Here is a 7,649-nt window from a genome sequence, read left to right as displayed (position 1 = left end):
TTTTAAAACAACCTTGCAAGGATTGTCAAAGACCAGGTGTGACCACAACCTCCAATAACCACTAGAAATGACACAGATGTGTCATATAATGATGGAAACGATGAGGCATAAAAAGGGTAAACAACATCATCCTGAAAACTGCACTAGCAAGTTGACCATTGGGCTAGTTGGGTTGCTAACGTAAACATGATGCAGTCAAAACACAGACTGTTAGCAAACATTAGCTGAGAGGCTAGCTAAAAAAAAAAAATCAAAGCTTAGTCAATTGCCGCGTGTTTCCTGCGGTGCTGTTTACTCTCACTGATATGATATTAGGCAGCTAAGAATCTGACAACAAGCCTTCCCGCTAACAGCTGTTGTTTAGCAGGCTAACGTTAGAAGCTAGTCCACGAGCTAACGTTACGATTATGTTACTAACGTTACTCGCTAACCCGAAACGTAAACAGAGGTTAGCCGGCGCTCCGGCTCAAAAAGACAACATTTCCCCCTCCGACCGACAGTTCGGACAATTCAGACCGCCACACCGCAGCAAACACAGCGAATAATCCCATTTTGAATGTCATTCGGATATTAACGTGAGACCGCGGCCTTGTAAAAGGCACAATGCAACTTGCAGACGGCCATCTCGGCTAGCGGGCAAGTGCAAAAATGTAGATATCATAGCCGCGGATTCTGCAGTATTACATGTTCTGCGGCCTCCTTCTCAGCCTTCGGTATGGGCGAGGAGCCTCTGCCCGCTCAGACGCGTCCCTGCAAGCGGTCCCCACCTCGCTGACTTCCTCCCTCCACCAACCGCCCTCCCACGTAACGCTACAGCCTGCGGTGCGCTGAAGACAAGGCCGCTGGAGCGGAGTAGCTAGGCCTCGGCTCCCCCCTCCATACCCCCCACCCACCTCCGCGATCATCATCCCTCCGTACCCCTCTCTTCCTCTACCTCTCGCGGTTCCCCAGAAAGCCCGAGCTGGTCCGGTTCTGGTTTCCGAGGGAAGCTCGGGTAAAGCAGGCCGTGTAAAAAAAATCTCATGTCCCCCCCATCCGGCTTCCGCTGCTACTCACCGGAATTTCGTGTCGAGCCGCCGAGGAGAAGGTGCCAAAACCGTGCGAAACGGAGACAACAACAAGCCTAAAAATGCAGCCACAGACCAGGGGTTCTAGAGCCGACGCCATCTTTGAGTGAAACAGAAGCACGGCTGGTGGGGGAGGGGGGAACACACTGAACCGTCATGCAGGGCCAAGGGACCGTCTGCATGGTGCGAGGCGAAGATCTAGGGGAAGAAAAATTCACTGCAAGGCGCGGGGGGCGGCGGCGCTGTGCTGTTGCTATGAGAGGGGTGTGGATATTGCTTGAGCACATGAAATGGAAGAAAGGGACAGATGGTGGTGGTGTTGGAGGAAGGAAAAAAAAGGAAAAAAAAAAAGAGGATAGGTGTTCTCGCATTCTCTGCTGTACTACAGCTACATAGGAGGAGGTTCAAGGGAGCGTCTGCATTTTGCCCAGCATTTCTAAAAAATCAAAAAATCAAAGCCAATGAGTGTGCCTTAACGTTAGAGGGTATTTAAAGATCAAAGTAAGACACCCCATCCACACTGCAGTCTATTGTAGCAGCCGTGGGCTTTTTAAGCTGAAGGTGGGAAGCGAGCCACACACGGACCCAGTCCCCCAGAGATGATCAGATGCTGCCGCGTGGAGCTATCTGGAGTATTACAGTACATGATAAAGCATGTTATTATCTGTCCATGCAGAGTAATCTTTCCAGCAAAGACAATCATTATGTAAACTGTCTGCAGCCGGTCCACTTTGTTACACTTCATTAAATGACAGCTGAGTCTAACACCTTTTCCTTATAATTTATGTTTAGAGAAAGGAGGCTTTTTTTTTTTACAGCTCTCAGTGCAACATAAATTTCAGCATCTGGTGACAGATGGAAACAACATAATGTGGAGGTATCACTCTCAGTGCATTTCAATCTGCAGTATGCCCAATTTAAAAGTCATTTCCACGGAACGTGCGCCAGTTGTGGAGACTTTTGGGCGTTATAGACGTTGCAGAAAATTAAAAACTACAACGTTAAAAAGTGAGACTATTAATCATGGCTCAGAACACATGCGGTCCTGCACAGGGATTGGTATTGATAGTATCACATATTGCACTGCAATTTATGAGTCTGCCTTGGGGAAGTTTGAACAACTTAAGTACAACCCTCTCCTTATTCAGAAGAGAAACAATCAATAGAGGAAAACTGATTTTGCTGCTTCAATTTCATGATCATAGTGATACAGAGGCACTTGTGTTGGAAATCTGGCAGCAATCTTCCTTTTCTATTACAGGCTAATGCTGAAAGCTCCCTTGGTGGAAATTAAATTATCTGCAGCTTTGTGTAAAATGATGTGTACAGCAGTCCTCAGAGACGGATTATAGAGTGTCTTATAGGGAGCAATTAGACCTGAGGTTTTCCCATGTTAGAGGTGTCTTGTGAGAGGGTGAACTGCTGTCAGCACAGTGGTGATCAAATAAAACCGGTAAGGTCACACTGTACTCGCTGTTTATCTTTGCACTTCTTCAGGGACAGATAAATCACATTCCAACGACAGGGCACTAATTATAATTAACGGTGGTGTTATTACACAGATAAATAGTGTGAAGCATTTACACATGAATGGCTATTAGTACGCCTCTTGAGGACTCGCATATTACATCAGTGTGTACAGTAGGCCACCTAACAGATGGACAATACTCAGGAGAAGCTCGCACCACATCTATCGTTCCTGGCCATGAATAAATAATGTTGTGTGCCATAATCCACTGCAGAGGCCATGTTCACCAGCACACAACAACAGAAACAAAATACCCGGGCATGGGGTCGCGAGGGCGGACGAGAAGGGAGTCAACCCACTGTAATTTTGATAAGATCATATTGACTTTCAGTCAGAAAAAAAATGGAGACGGAGGCACGGCTCTTACGTATTCCAAATGAGTCCTGTCAACCTCTACAGTAATCGGGAGGAATGAGGGCAGGGATGGAAAGGAGAGCAGGTCCACTTCATCCTCATCTACGTACGTTTGGAATTAACTCACCTTTCATGAGATGTTACAGATTGTTCTGGCATAACTATTACAGCATACCTAAGTGTGCGCAATATAAAAGTCATGTGTGCTGCGTCAATGCATTTTCAAAAAGGGTCGCCTGGCTCTGTCCAGAGTTAGCTAAATTTGCCTTCTTCATCTTTTTGTTTTTACATTTCGGTTTTTGTCCAAAATAAATAAAGCTGCAAAAAGCTGTAGAGGTGCCGGTAGGTGGATTTTGCTACCTTTGGACAAAGCCATGCTAGCTGTTTCTAGCCCCCCCCCCCCTGCTAAACTAAGCTAAGCAAGCAACTCTGGCTCCAGCGCCATATTTAATCGAAGTTTGTGGAGCAAAAATATTAACAATTCTCAGGTTCCAAATTCTCAAATGTTAGGACTTGCTGCGTTTCCCTTTGTGAATTCGATATCTTTCAACTGCATTAGCATCAGGGAATACATTTAGCCCCCACCCGCAAGTGGATGTTTTGGTATGAGACCCTTGGCTTGTATTCTATCTTTGGTGGAGAAAAGGAGACAAGTAATCCTTAGCTTCCTTTCATCCCCTTAATCCCTCCTTTTTTAATATCTATTCTCTGAGCATCCACCTGCTAGGGGCCCTGAGCCCCAAGCAAAGCCGCACCAGTGTCCACCTGCCCCCTGCAACCCTCCCCTCTCCGACACACACACACACACACACATAAACACACACATCCTGTCCACCTGATGCACGGCAGCACCTCCTGCTCTCCGGGCCTGCTGTCGGGCCTGCTGGCTCTTGCTCTGCTCCCCTTCTTCCTGCCTACGGTTTAAAATCTGGACCTTTGCCAAGCCAAATAAACTTACGGCATCCCTTTCAGTCTAAAGAAACATTTCATGCTACAATTACCATGCTTGCTTTGTTGTTGTTGCTGTTGTTTTTGGTTACCACATTTTTAATTGTGAGTTGGCCAGTTTCCACGCAGCCTATGAATAGGTTTTGCTGTTGCTTTTATTCTTACACGCCCGATCCCCTGTTGTGAAATGTGCTTAAAATAGGATTTGATTGATTGCCTGTTTAGCTTCAGTAAATGAGGATGTTTACATATTGAGTCCAGCTGAGGGGACATTTTCCAAGTAAACAAGGCCACTTGACACATGCCTAATTCATTATGAACTCATACTGAATCCTGGCTTCTGCACTGTGGATAAGTCAGGTGTGTGTATAGGGTGAATTGTTGAGCACTGAAGAATAAGACGTTATCAAATGGAAGTCTGGAAGTGACTCAGCTGAAAGGAAAAAACGGGAAATGCACCCTCTCGAGCTGATGCCTTTTACGTTGTCAACATAAAATGAGGAAACACGAATGCTGAGTGCAGCTGCGAGTAAGCAGCAGTCGATCTGAGCCGCCACCCGTGCAGACCTCGTTCCTGAGTTCCTGTTTTTTCGGGTGATGACTGGAGTGCCGCGCTCAGATAGCCGGGCAGTGTCCAGGACTGCTTTTTTTGTCCGTGTGAAACTCGCGAGCTTCCTGCTGTGGCTGGCTGGTTGCCAAGTCCCCAAACCCCAACCCAAACCCCCCCCCCCACCCACAAACCAAACTCAAACTCCAAACCCCTCCCATCCTGAAAAGAGCTGAAACATACAACGGAAATTTCCAGGGCCGGTCTGCCCAAGAGTGTGCCCCCACCCGTCCAGTGACCCCCGCCACTATCCAAATCCCTCCTCCCAACCACCCTCCCTCCCTTTGGCCCCTGCTACCTCGCCTGCCTTGAATCCAAAGGGACAGAGAGCAGCTGGAAGGTGAAGTGCAGCTCGTTGGCGCTGAGCTGAAAAGTCCACCCAGACACCTCTGGCGCTCCCTCCAGCTCCTCCCGTCTGAAATCTCCCTGAAAACACCACCTCCTTCACTCCAACCCAGAAGTGCTTGAGAGTGCCACAGAGTACACTTGTACGTAGGGAGGGAAATGTGGAGGACTCCTCTGTTTGACAAGTCAATTGTCCTGCCGTGGCTAACAGTCGCTTTAAGTGTAAGTACATTTCAAGCAGGGGCCTCTGTCAAGGCCATTAACATTAGCACAAATAGCTCTGACTTTAACACCATTAAGTACAGCAGAGGAGGAACCAGTCACTGTAATCGATAGTGCCGGAGCAGTGAAACCCCACGACGCGTCTGTTTCGCAGTTTTCTTCATTTTAAAGGATTCGAAAGGTGGCTTTATTTAATCCGGTGGTCTCGATCGAGATTTAAAGAGAGACCTTAGTCAGACAAACATGCAGCAAACATACAGGAGCAGCTTGTCTAAATGCACAACAAACTACAATTAGGGTCATTTAATAAAAAAAACAAAAAAACAAAAAACAACTGTTGGGAAAACTTTCCAATCTAGCTTGGGGCCAGATTGCAGTTGATTCCTTCTGAAAGATGCATGGCGCCGGAAAGTAGTTCTGCAAAGATTAGCGCGTACATATGGAATAAGTAGGGCTGAGCTGTCATTGGATGGTGCACTTTGGTTACAAGATTGAAATGAGAGAAGAGATGTGAGGTAGCCTGGAAGCTTTAGCAGTTTATACAACTTTACGGATGAATATCACAAGGCCGTTCTTTTTTTCCTCGTCAGTAAGGACATCCAACACTCAGGTGTGTGTACGGTAAACACGAAGCTGGAGCCAGCAGCCTGTTAGTTTAGCTCAGCACAAAGACTGGAAAAAGGGGGCAACAACTAAACTGGCTCTGTCAAGTTCACCTATCGGCACCTCTGAAGTTCAACAATTAACATATTATATCTCTATTTGTTTAATCCATACAAAACCTGACCTGTAAAATTTGCTGTTTTGTCAACACGGTAGTGTGCTGTACTACTTTATGGCCCGGCACCAGTTACTGCTGGTTGTCTGGCAACTGGTCCGGTCAAGAATACTTCAACACATAAAACGGCAAATTGGTGGGGTTTTTTTTTGGGTATGGATTATACAAACGAGATATAATGTGTCCATTTGTAGGCTTTCTTAGCGCTGCTAAGCGGATTTTGTTACCTTTGGTCTGAGCTAGGCCAGCTGCTTCCAGCCTTTATGCTGAGCCAAGATAACTGCTTAAATGTAAAAAAAACACAAACCAAAACGTATGAAATGTAAAAACCAAAATGTGAAAACAGCACGCTGCGAAGAGTCCAGGAAATAGTCCAGCACATAGCCTTTTTTGTGCAGATTAAACAAGCGAGACATGACGCATTAATTACTGAGATGTGCTGGAAGGCGGATTTGGTTACCCATAGAAAGTTTCCAGTCTTAATGCTAAGCTAAGCTAACTGCTTTTTTATTTAACACCCAAACATGAGAGTACTATTGATCCTCTCGTCTTACTGCCGGCACACATGTCAAGCCTTTTATTTAAGTAGGGTGAAGCCGAATATTTGATCTCTTCCGCTTGGGATTGATTTCAGGTTCACTCCCTCTCTTCTATCCCTGCCTCCAATACATCCCCACGTTTTTGTTTTTTTTGCAGTCCTGATCACATCTCTGGCAACATGAGCCATGTGCTTTCCTTTGTTTTTCACCAATGCTGTGTGCATGGCAGCCTGGCAGCCTGGCAGCCTGGCAGCCTACATTTTCTGGTAATACTCCAAGGCACCACCAGCAGCGGCTATAGGCATAAATAGAACCCCGCCACCAACAAACCAGACAAAGTCTAGACGCTGAAGAAAGGAAGCAGGGAGCGCACACGCAATCAGAATACGGTGCTTGATACAATCAAAGCGGAAACAATAAAGATGATGATTAAAAAACAGTGATGGCCGAGGCCTTGCCTTTTTTGTTGTGTTCGCCCTGCTTAAACACCATCAGAGCTATGACTAAACAACTGCTCCTCAGAGGGTTTTTCTTCGCTTTCACACAACAAACAGCAACTGTATCACATGACGCCTTGTTTGTCTGTTTGGTATCCAGACCTCCCACATTACAGGCTCCTTCCCCAAGTCCAAGCCTCAGAGTCTTGGAGCGCTCTGCAGTGTTTGCAGAGCAGGATGCGCCACAGACAACAATGCAGCCTGCAGGACTCTCTCACACACACATTCCTGTGGGCCTGGTGGTGGTGGTGGTGGTGGGCAGGGGCGGGGGGGGGGGCTTAACCTCTGGAGCTCAGCAGGCTTTGTCTACTTCTCCCCCACTTCCATCCCTCCCAAACTACAAGCTACCCCCACCTATTTTTTTTTTTTTTTAACCAAGTGCTCACTTACACAACAAGCTTTTCTCCCACCAGAAGCAGAACATGAACACCTTCTTAATCAATTCCATTAAGAGTCAGGAGAGAGATTTATGTCAAAAGGGATGTGCTGGTTAATGGACGAGTGAACTCAACTGATGTGATTCCTTAATTTCATCAATATGACTCATGCAATATATATTAAAAGCCGTTCAGTTTGTAGTCATTTATATTAATGACACCACTTTCAGATTACTGCACGGTAATGGGGGCAAAAAAAGTGTGCATTCCCATGAATGATGGGCCCTCCTCAGTCGTCCTGAATTGCATTACAGAGGCAGTAATGATCTGTGTTGTTGTAATGTAAACTGCGGCGAATCAGTTATTCATTTAATACGGCCCCTAATT

The sequence above is a fragment of the Enoplosus armatus genome, chromosome 4 (genome assembly GCF_043641665.1).
Source record: "Enoplosus armatus isolate fEnoArm2 chromosome 4, fEnoArm2.hap1, whole genome shotgun sequence".
Classification (NCBI taxonomy): domain Eukaryota; kingdom Metazoa; phylum Chordata; class Actinopteri; order Centrarchiformes; family Enoplosidae; genus Enoplosus; species Enoplosus armatus.
The sequence above is the reverse complement of the archived record's forward strand: the minus strand, read 5'-3'. Positions refer to the sequence as shown.